Source organism: Galeopterus variegatus, unplaced genomic scaffold, assembly GCF_000696425.1.
Source record: "Galeopterus variegatus unplaced genomic scaffold, G_variegatus-3.0.2 Scaffold1486, whole genome shotgun sequence".
Lineage (NCBI taxonomy): Eukaryota > Metazoa > Chordata > Mammalia > Dermoptera > Cynocephalidae > Galeopterus > Galeopterus variegatus.
In genome coordinates, this window is record NW_007727597.1 from 101720 (window position 1) to 112138 (window position 10419).

The 10419-nt window shown below is 36.1% G+C and overlaps 1 protein-coding gene across 2 annotated transcripts in view; it reads left to right on the forward strand.

Annotated features, from left to right (window-relative positions):
- Positions 1-10419, forward strand: part of SIPA1L1 (signal-induced proliferation-associated 1 like 1) — a 313419-nt gene that overhangs the window by 30746 nt on the left and 272254 nt on the right. For both annotated transcript variants that reach the window (XM_008577308.1, XM_008577309.1), the window contains exon 2: positions 6031-6124. The gene's annotated coding sequence lies outside the window, so the exon portion shown is untranslated. The remainder of the gene's footprint in view (positions 1-6030; positions 6125-10419) is intronic.

Consider the following 10419-nt stretch of genomic DNA (forward strand, 5'->3'; position numbering starts at 1 on the left):
TCATTTTTTAAAAAAAAAAAAAAAAAAAAAAAAAAAAAGCTGATTACTTTTTCCATCTTTGCCAACTGATTTTATGGGACTTGGTGTCTTTATACCAAGAAGAGAATTTTAACATGCATAATCACTTCTCAGTGTTTCCAGTTTGCTTTCGGTGTTAGGTAACAGTGTTGTATTTTAGTTACTTGATGTGTCTGTGGTTCAAACATGATTATCTTACCCTGAGGGATGGAGAAAATCAGTGAAAAGTTCACTGCTGCTTTGTGAATTAAGTTATGCCTTGGCACAAAGTGTTGATCATTTTGGCATCCAAACACAGCATTAGATCACCTTGCCTGCAGTTTGAGAATGTTCTAAAAGTGCTACCTAACATTGCAGGATTCTCCATAAACTTGAACTGGTATAGAAACTGATGTTTATTGTATCCTGTTCTCAAGTATCTTGCCAAGTTACCGTCATCAGCATCTTTATTGATAGAGAATTAGTTAGGCAAAAACTATTTTCTTCTCCTTGAATGGCAGAGGTGATGAAATTTATGAGAAAGTACATGTAAGGAAAGTTTCAACGTGTTGATTGTGGATATGAGCCCTGGATCCAAACAAAGAACTCTTGGATTACAGTGGAATGTTCTATGTGTCACTTGTTCTTTTCAATTTCAGCTCTTATATGTGGAAATAATGAAATAAATATTTGCTACATATATTGGACAGGGTTTTTAGTTACAGATACTAAGATCTATTCTCGTTAATGTTAAACACAAAGCGATTTATTAAGGGTGATAGCTAGTTTAACAAATCATCAGGAGGGTTGAAGAAAGAGACTGTAGGCCAAGTTACTGAGAACCATTGCCAGAACTGGCCCACTGAGGACCTGCGGCCCCTGCCGCAGTCAGGATGCTTTGCATCAGGAAGCCACAGCCAAAATCACCCCACTTCTTTCTGCCAGCAAAGTGGTTGCTTGCACCCTACTCCTGTGTTTCTTCTTTCCCCTGTCATATAGCGGTAAATATAATAATATAATTAAATGTAATATAATAGTAATCAATAATACAAGACTGAAAATGACTCATAAGGAAACTTACTATTTAAAAACTTTACTGGGGAAAGGGGAGGGTGCATAAAGAATGTTTAAAACCCCAGCAGTTTTGTGTTTGTGTTACTTTAGAATTCTATTTTGTCTGGTATGTGGATAAAAAAACCAAAGACAAGAAATGTTGGGTTATTTTTCTTGGTGAATACCACTGAAAGTCGTGACCCATTCTTGTGAATTTGTTCTTTTTTTTTTCCCTTTTTGTCTTTTTTACTGACCGGCAACGGGATCGCAACCCTCAGTGTTGCGCCTGCACCGCGCTCAGCCAGTGAGCGGGAACCGGTCTCCACATGGGATCCGAACCCTCGGGGGGAGCACCGCTGTGCTCCCAAGCGGCGCACTCTCCAGTGCGCCACCAGGCCGGCCCTGAATTTGTTCTTTTGATCACAGAGAGAGAAAGAGAGAGCGTGAGCACGCACATTGAGACTTTATGAATGGGTCTGTACAAATTCATTACTGTAATTAGAAGGATAAGTTAATATGAATCTGTGATGGTGGGTTAGCAGAGTTACAAAGCATAACATTATTATAACTTTTAATATATGGCCATTTATCTAGAGTTTCTTTTCGGAAATGGACTTAGCCCTAGCAGGGACTTAGAAATCATGTGACCCAGTACCCTGATTTTACAGTTGAGTAAACCAAAGCCCAGGTGGCAGAGTGATTTGCTCAAAGTTATATAGCTGATTGGTGATAAGGCCTTCTGGTTTTACAGTTCAATCTTTTCCCTCTAAATCCTCTAGGGAAGCAGAGGTTTCTCCACACTGGGAAAGAGCTTCTGTGCCTCCTGGATTCCCCATACTGAGATTTGAGTCTTGACACAGTAGCCAGGATGTCTTAGTGGAGTCACTGGTTGGCTAACACTGGTGCTTTTTTATGTGTCAAACGAACACTTGGACATTTGTTCTTGAGCTTTGAGGAAAGTGAATTGCAGAAGTAAGAATTATGTTCAAGACAACACTTGGGAAAGAACACAATGAGAATGCCTAATTGAATATGTAAGTTTCACTTGGTAAAGTAAACTGCAAAAGTAAAGGAGTTTGTACACACTCTCTTCTGTTTACTCTCTGGGTTGTTCATAGATTTGCACATACACAACTCTTTTGCTAAGGCATTTGCCATAACATGCATAGTCAGGACAAGTTAAGAATTCCTGGGATGCTTCAATCTGGCTCACTTCATCTCCTTCCGTCTTTGCTCTTTTGCTGCCTTTGCAGTGAGTCTGACCCTGACTCTACTCTATTTAAGATTGCAACCCCCTACTCTCCATTCATTCCTGGATCTCCTTATCCTGCCGTCCTGTCCTTTTTCTCTTCAATAGCACATATCCCCTTTAACATGTCTCCCACATATAGTTTGTCTGCTTATTATGTTTTCTGCTTATTGTATGACTTCTCCATTAGAGTACAGACTCTGTGAAGGCAGAAACTTTTGTCAGCTTTTGTATCCCCAGCCTAAAGAATAAATAGTGCCTGCCACATAGTAGATAGCAAATATAGGTTGAGCATCCCTAATTCAAAAATCTGAAATCTGAAATGCTCCAAAAATCTGAAGCTTTTTGAGCACCAACATGATGCTCAAAGCAAATGCTCTATGGGAGCATTTTGGATTTCAGATTTTCAGATTAAGGATGTGCAACTGGTTAAATATCTGTAAATATTCTAGAATTCAAACAAATCCCAAATACTTCCAGTTCCAAACATTTCAGATAAGGGATATTCAACCTGTATATGTTGAATGAATGAACTCAGCAAAAACAGCTACTTTTTAGGATTCCTACTAGTAAAATGACAGATTCTCAGTGCTAGTGATTGTTTTATTCACTGAATTATTGTAGATGGCAAAATTATCAGTTGGTATGTAAAGAAAATAAATTAAGTGTTTGAGTTATGTTGTATCCAGTTTTCTGGAACCTCATTGTTTATTGGCAGCCTCCTTGTTTATTGGCAAATTAAAACTCAGATTCAGATTAAAAACTCACATTCAGATTAAACGATCATTAAATTATGCAGATATTATTAGTGGAGCAAATTCTTTAGATATTAAAATCTGTGGTACTAAATGATAAACATGCATACAGATGTAGACTTGGGCACATAGCTCAGTTTAAACATAGCTGGTTTAAAAAGTTTTCATTGTCAACAGTGTGGCCAAAAAAGTTGGGTTTCAGAGTATCAAGGTACTGAGGGTGATGGAGGAAGGATGAGGGAGGGAAAGGGAGGACTCAATATCTTCCAACTTGGCAGAGTTGGAAAATGCTTTATTAAAGTCATCCAGATGTAATAGTATATTTCTGTTAATCTAAACGTTTTTGGAAAAGGTAAAACGTGAGACAAGGGGATACATTTAATGAACATAAAGTGTATAATGTTCTAAAATTTTCACTTAGCTAAGCTGTTGGTAGTCTCCTGTTAAGTTCTAGGACATGAAGTAGTTTATAAATGTTCATTTTTATTATTTCAAAGATATATCTGACTTTTAGAATTCAAGGGAAAGAAAGATGATAGATAATGTCTTGGGAAGATATTAAGAAACCTAGAATATACCTTAGAAATCAACTATGCTAACTTTTTATATGAGCTTAAGTCCAAAGCTTAAATGACTTGAGTAGTATCACACAGCTAGTTAATGGCAGAATTGGGACTCATTTTTGTCACAAATTTTCACTGAAGTATCCTTAATATGAGAGAAGTGTACAAGCCTCTCCTTGGAGATAATCCATGGAGCAGTTATGAATTTTTTTTGAAATTTATGTTTTAAGGATTTCAAAAAGTCATGCAGGTATTTTATCCTGTACAAATTATTTATGTTTCTCTTTCTATGTGTATAAGCATGTATTTTTTTAGTGTTGCAAAAATGTGCTTATTTGAGGAATTGTCATTTGGAAGTTGAGAAAAATGAACAGAATGAAAGATTGCCTTAGGTTGTTGTCACAGAAGTGTTCAAAATAACGGGGAAATATATCTATTTGGTTTGTTTTGAAGCTAAATATATTATATTAGAGGAAATTAATTATAGTGCAGTGAAAATTATTTGAAAAATATTTTAAACCTCATCTTTAGAAGGAAAGACTTCTATTTTTGCATTTCAACATTCTGTGTAAAGGAAATAAGACATACTTTGTATCTTTCTGCTAGATGTACTGGTTTTGGAAGCAATCAGTTTTTAAAAAGAGAAAGATGATTTGTATATACAGTTTATATGTGCTTTTTTTCTGAGGATAAAATTAGACCCTACTTGTATGGAGAAAGACAGCCAATCCCAATGTACCCCTCCTCCCCCAGCTAGGTATAATGTAAAGGTTTTTATGTCTTAATCTTCTATGTAAATTGCTTCTTTTGCAACAAATGGTTAAATGCAATATTTATCATGCAACTGAGTTGTAACTCAATTTTAATATGCTCTAAAATATAATTTTTGGAATTGAATAGAAAGAAGGTGTAATAGTAAGAGCGCTGGAGGTTTTGACTTAATCTGTAAAATGAGGGTATTACAGTGGTAATGAGATATTGTGGTCTCTTCTACCTCTAAAAGCTTATGATCTATATTTGCTTATGATAGCTTAGTGCCTCCATACAAGTATTTTCCAAAATTCAAATGTACAAATAGTGTGCTTAAAGTATGTTTCAGTGTCTCTACATGAAACAGTGCCCTAGAGATGAATATCTTGGGAGCCTCACGTTAGCCTGGTCAGTGGGTTTTCATGTGTGACTTAGCAGAGGGTCAGTGGGTTTTCCTGTGTGACTTAGCAGAGGAATCATTATGGGAGAACTTGCTGAGCTGTCAAAAAGCCCTGAGACACGTTAGCCTGGTCAGTGGGTTTTCATGTGTGACTTAGCAGAGGAATCATTATGGGAGAACTTGCTGAGCTGTCAAAAAGCCCTGAGAAGTGCCTTTTTCTGCTAAGCAGGGTGAACTCTAAGAGTCTCTTAGCATTTCTGAGAAAAAGTCTCCTGAGACATGAGGAATTTTCCACACTGGACCTGGAATCTTTAGGAATTGGACGGTTGCTACCCCGTAGTCCTTATATTAATGTTGGAAGCAGCTGTCTGAATTTTTATTATCTTTTATTCGCAGGTTTTCCATTGACTTAGACTTAAGGATTTAAGATTTAGTTGGGCAGTAGCATATGTATGATTGTTTTACCACGCTAGTGTCATGTATTTGTGGTCTTCTTGTCACTGAAGGCAGACTATTGTGTGTTGTGTTTTCAGTGAAATCTGTTATACTAGCTAGTTTACTAGCTCTAAGTAGATATGCAGAAATACCCTACAGAATTACTGGATTCGTATCCCATTCTGGCAGTCACATGTTCAGAAGTTCAAATGTGGTGTCTGTTGGCAGGCATGTCTTGGCAAATGATGAATGCCATGTGGGTGGGGAAGAGGCACAGCTTTGCTTAAGGTAACTGGCTGAAAGCAGTTGCTACTGTATCTTAGTACCTGAGAGAGATTAGTTTGTCATTTTTAGAAATCACAGCTCCAGAGTCAGAGATAGCTGTAAAGTCCTTGAATTATTTTGTAATTTAGCTCTTATTACTTTTACATCTTTTGGATTTGAAGTTTTGAAAAACTTGGCATTTTAGTCAAATATGGTTTAGATAGAATAAGGCAAAGGTTCCCCGTTAAAGACTTTGAGGCTGAAGAAAGCCTTCATTCCTCTTTCATGTCACTAAGGTATGGCCGTGTTAGAGCAGATGGAAGGCTAGAGTTTGAGCTGAAGTTGTGTGAAAACTTCGCCAGCCAGTTGGCCGACTCTTAATGGTGAGACAGGAAGAACCACCCACGCTTTCCATTTTGGATTTGAGTCACAGAAAACAGGTTTCCTGCAGAAACCATTTGGCTTTAACAAGTGAATGGAAATTTCATCTTTGATCAAATTGATGTTTTTATCTTCATTGTGCATGTACTTCAAATTAATTATTTCCCCCTTTTTAATTCATAGGTGAATTTTCAAATTTGAATCTCCTGTAATACTGACCGTAACCTAATTTCCAAGATTTTTATCAAAGGTAGAATCAAAAGGACTATACTTTCAGGTAAGGATCTAGTTTTACTTTGTCTTAATAATACACAGCTACTTTGGCAGAAGTGTGGAATTCCCCAGATTTCTGGAATAGAAGTATAGGTGAATTTTGTGAAAGGTGGCGAATTGAATTCTCCAGACAGATCTCCATCTGTTTGGTATAAGCTAAGAAGTGTCAGTGGTGTTGGCTGCTTAAAACAATTAGAGAAGCAATATATAATGGCTGTTAACACACACACACACACACGTACACATTCATTTTAAGTGGCTTATAAAACTGTATTTAAGTTTTATTGTTTTATGGGGGGGTATGGGCAGAGATTATCCTTTCATCTGATACCTACAACCTCCATCCCATGACTGATCAGTCTATCCATCTATTCATCCATTTATCCATCTGTCTATTTTCTATTTATTTAAAACTACACACACACACGTACACATTCATTTTAAGTGGCTTATAAAACTGTATTTAAGTTTTATTGTTTTATGGGGGGGTGTGGGCAGAGATTATCCTTTCATCTGATACCTACAACCTCCATCCCATGACTGATCGATCAGTCTATCCATCTATTCATCCATTTATCCATCTGTCTATTTTCTATTTATTTAAAACTTAAAAAACATGGATGGTTTTCTGAATAAATTACCTCTGTGGCGTACTAAAGTACTATAATAGTACTGGGCATGAGAAGATTATAGAAAAATGTCTGTACTCAAAATAATTGAGAATTTATGGGGCTAGTATTTAGAAATGAATGTTCTCCAGGAAGGAAGGAAACTGCCAAACAAAAACAGAAACAAACACCTCCCCACCCAACCCCCCAAAAATCCAGAAAACACATTGCATAGAAAAAATTTTGATAAGTTGGGATTGTCATAGTGTTTCTGGATACAAGTGAAAACATATTTCAGAGAAGTAATATATTGGCTTTTAAACAGTTACCTAATTTGTCTAATTGACCATGAAGTACTGAGTCACTCGTAAATTAGGTTTTGAGTCTCTTTGGGATGGTTACTTTTCAAGTTAAAAATTTGTAAAAGTCAATTTAAAATTATAGGCATTGTTTGTATCAGAGAGACAGTGGCAACTGAGTAAATAATCCAAAATCACAATCACTTAACAGTAATGCAGTGTAGGATTTAGTTTGTAAACTGTAATGCTATAACAAAGACATAGCCCAGTAGAGAGAAACTGGTTTGGAATTTATATCACAATATAATAAGCTACAGATGATGTGTGGACCTAATTTATTTTCAGTCCATCCCAGGATCAGCCTTAATCAGACCCTGTAGTAAGTTTTTAACTAATTTCCCTGTGTCACTCTTCTTGTTTCTCCATGCTTGGAGCACTTCAGGGCTTCCCCATTACCTATAACAGTATTTCTCAAACATTTTGGTCTCAGATACCCTTTATACTGTTAAAAATTATTGAGAACTCATGAGAGCTCTTGTATGTCAGTTACATCCATCACTGTTTATTGTATTGGAAATTAAAATGGGGAAAAGTTTAAAGCATAAGAATATACAAGTGCACATTCTTTAGGTGCAGAGTGATGACATCATAGCTGTGTGGCTTCTGGAAACACTGTACACTTACGAGAGAATGCGAATGGAAAGGCGAATAACACGTTCTTTTTGAAAGTTAGATTTCTTGAGGTGTAATTTACGTATAGGGAAATATTTACCCTTTTTAGTGTCCAGTTGACTGTGAAGTTTGATAAATGCATATGCTTGTGTAACCACAATGAAAATATAGAACATTTTCATCTCCCCAAAATGTTCCCTTGCCCCAGCACCCTCTGACTTATTTTCTGTCCCTGTAGTTTTGCCTTTTCCCAAATGTTGTAACATGGAATCATACAATATGTAGTGTTTTGAGTCTGGCTTTTTTCATTTAACATAATGCATTTGAGATTCAGTTGTGTTGTTGTGTGTATCACTGGTTTGTTCCTTTTTATTTTTGAGTCCTGTTTCAATGTATGAATATACTGCAGTTTGTGCACTTATCAGTTGAAAAACATTTGGGTGGTTTCTAGTTTTTGGTGGTTATGTGTCTTAGTTATTATTAAAATAGTTTTGACCTTGCAGATACCTCAAAGGGTTTCAAGGACCCCTAGGGTTCCCGAGATCTCTCCCTGAGAACCTTTGGCCTACAGCATGTCTATACATCTTGAATGACCCATCTGAGTGTTATGTGCCCTCTGTCTAGAATGCCAAGATCTATCTGTCTGAATTATGCAGCATAAGTGATTTTTAACATCTTTTATTGTTATTTTTATCATACAAGGATATTAAGTCCTAAAGCTGTGGTCCTTAACTAAGCTACGCATTAGAATAACCTGGGGAGCTTTAAATAAACATCCTGATGCTCCAGACTATTTAAGTCTAATCTCTGGAAGTCAGGCCTGGATATTAGAATATTTAAAAAGCATTGCTGTTGAATGTGATATGCAGCCACAGAGAATCATTGTTGTAGAGATTGATTTACCATCAAGTCTTAGTGGTGGAGTAGTCCAGACTAGAACCTAGGTATTTTGACTCCTACCCTATGCTTTTTCCACACTATGAACTTTCACATGAACAGAAGCACTACAGAGATTTAAAGTGCCTTAGTGTAGATGCTAGCATTTTCAATTTATGGAGGTACCATAGTGTAAAGACCAGAACACTGAATTTAGAGTCAGGGGGTATGTTTCTGTTTTGGCTCTGCATTCATTAACTGTGGATTAATAGAAACTTGAGTCTGTTTTCACTTTTAAAATCCAGAAGCTTATTGTGGGAATCAAATCAGATAATGTGTTAAAGGATTTTGTAAACTATAAAGTGCTTTCTAAACCTTATTTTTACTTGGTTTGGCCTAGTGCATTTATTGGCTAACTTTTCTTGGGGTTCGTAGATTACTTAAGTAATATATAAATAGAACTTCACTGAAATAGTCAGGTAAAACAGAATTATGCAGAGTAAAGCCTAAGAGGTCACTGTTAGTTGCATATCTTCCGTCTTTTGTGTATGCATTGATGTGAATAAATATGTATGTATGTAACATAAGTTTTTTTTTTTGGTCATCTTAATATAAATAGAGTCTTATTTTTTGCTTTTGTAACTTAACATCATGATCATTCCATATTAGGATATATAAGTTCCTCTGGTTCTTTTAATAGCTGCATAATTTTTAAAAATATATATTCCCATATTGATGGACATTTAGCCTGTTACTAATTTTTTACTTTTTTAAATAATAAGTATTTTTAGTTCTTTCTTATTAAAACACTAGTTAATTCTTATTAAATGATTTTTTCTATTTCCAAGATATTGGGGATTAAGTAGTAAATGTCTTCTGTATGGAATCTTAGACCTTTTCTACTTGTCAGAATAGAACTTAGACTTTTTTTATTGTTGTAAAATATACTAGATTTTTTTGGGGGGAGTTTTTCATGTAGTTTTTGTATATTTTGCTTGTTTTATTTTTGTGGTACTCAAAAATTTGGAAAGACCTTTAAAGACTAGTGCGTATATTGCTTAAATTTAGCTCCTTTAATGTGACTGCTACATATTTGCCCATCAGTAATAACAGCAACACAGCAGTAATGGCCAGTAAGCACTGTGCTGAGTGTACTATCCACATACATGATTTTGTTTCTTTCTCTCAGTAACCCAGTAAAATTAGTAGTATTATCCAAGTTAAGTATTTAAGTGGTTTGCCCATCAGTAATAACAGCAACACAGCAGTAATGGCCAGTAAGCACTGTGCTGAGTGTACTATCCACATACATGATTTCGTTTCTTTCTCTCAGTAACCCAGTAAAATTAGTAGTATTATCCAAGTTAAGTATTTAAGTGGAAAATCGAAGAGATCAGGTCATTTGCCCAAGATCAGTTTTGCTTCCAACTGGGATGCTAAACAAGCTGTCAGGATTTTGTTGAATCAGAGATGTTACCTTGTATCAATGACATCACAGTTTACTTTCTAAATTACTTACATTTGTATAAATAATACAAATATCTCATATTGCATATTTTACCTTACCTTTTTTTTTTTTGGTGCTGGCCAGTAGAGGGATCTGAACCCTTGACCTTGGTGTTACAACACTGTGCTTTAACCAACCGAGTTAACCATCCAGCTCAAGTATATCTTACTTTTTAATACCAGTAATAACTTAACATGTGCAGGAATAGTCCATGCTCTGGTGTATTCATTTTTAGAAAGTATTTATAAAAAGGCCGGCCCGGTGGCGCACTGGATAGTGCGCCGCTTGGGAAGCGCGGCGGCGCTCCCGCCCGAGGGTTCGGATCCCACATACAGAC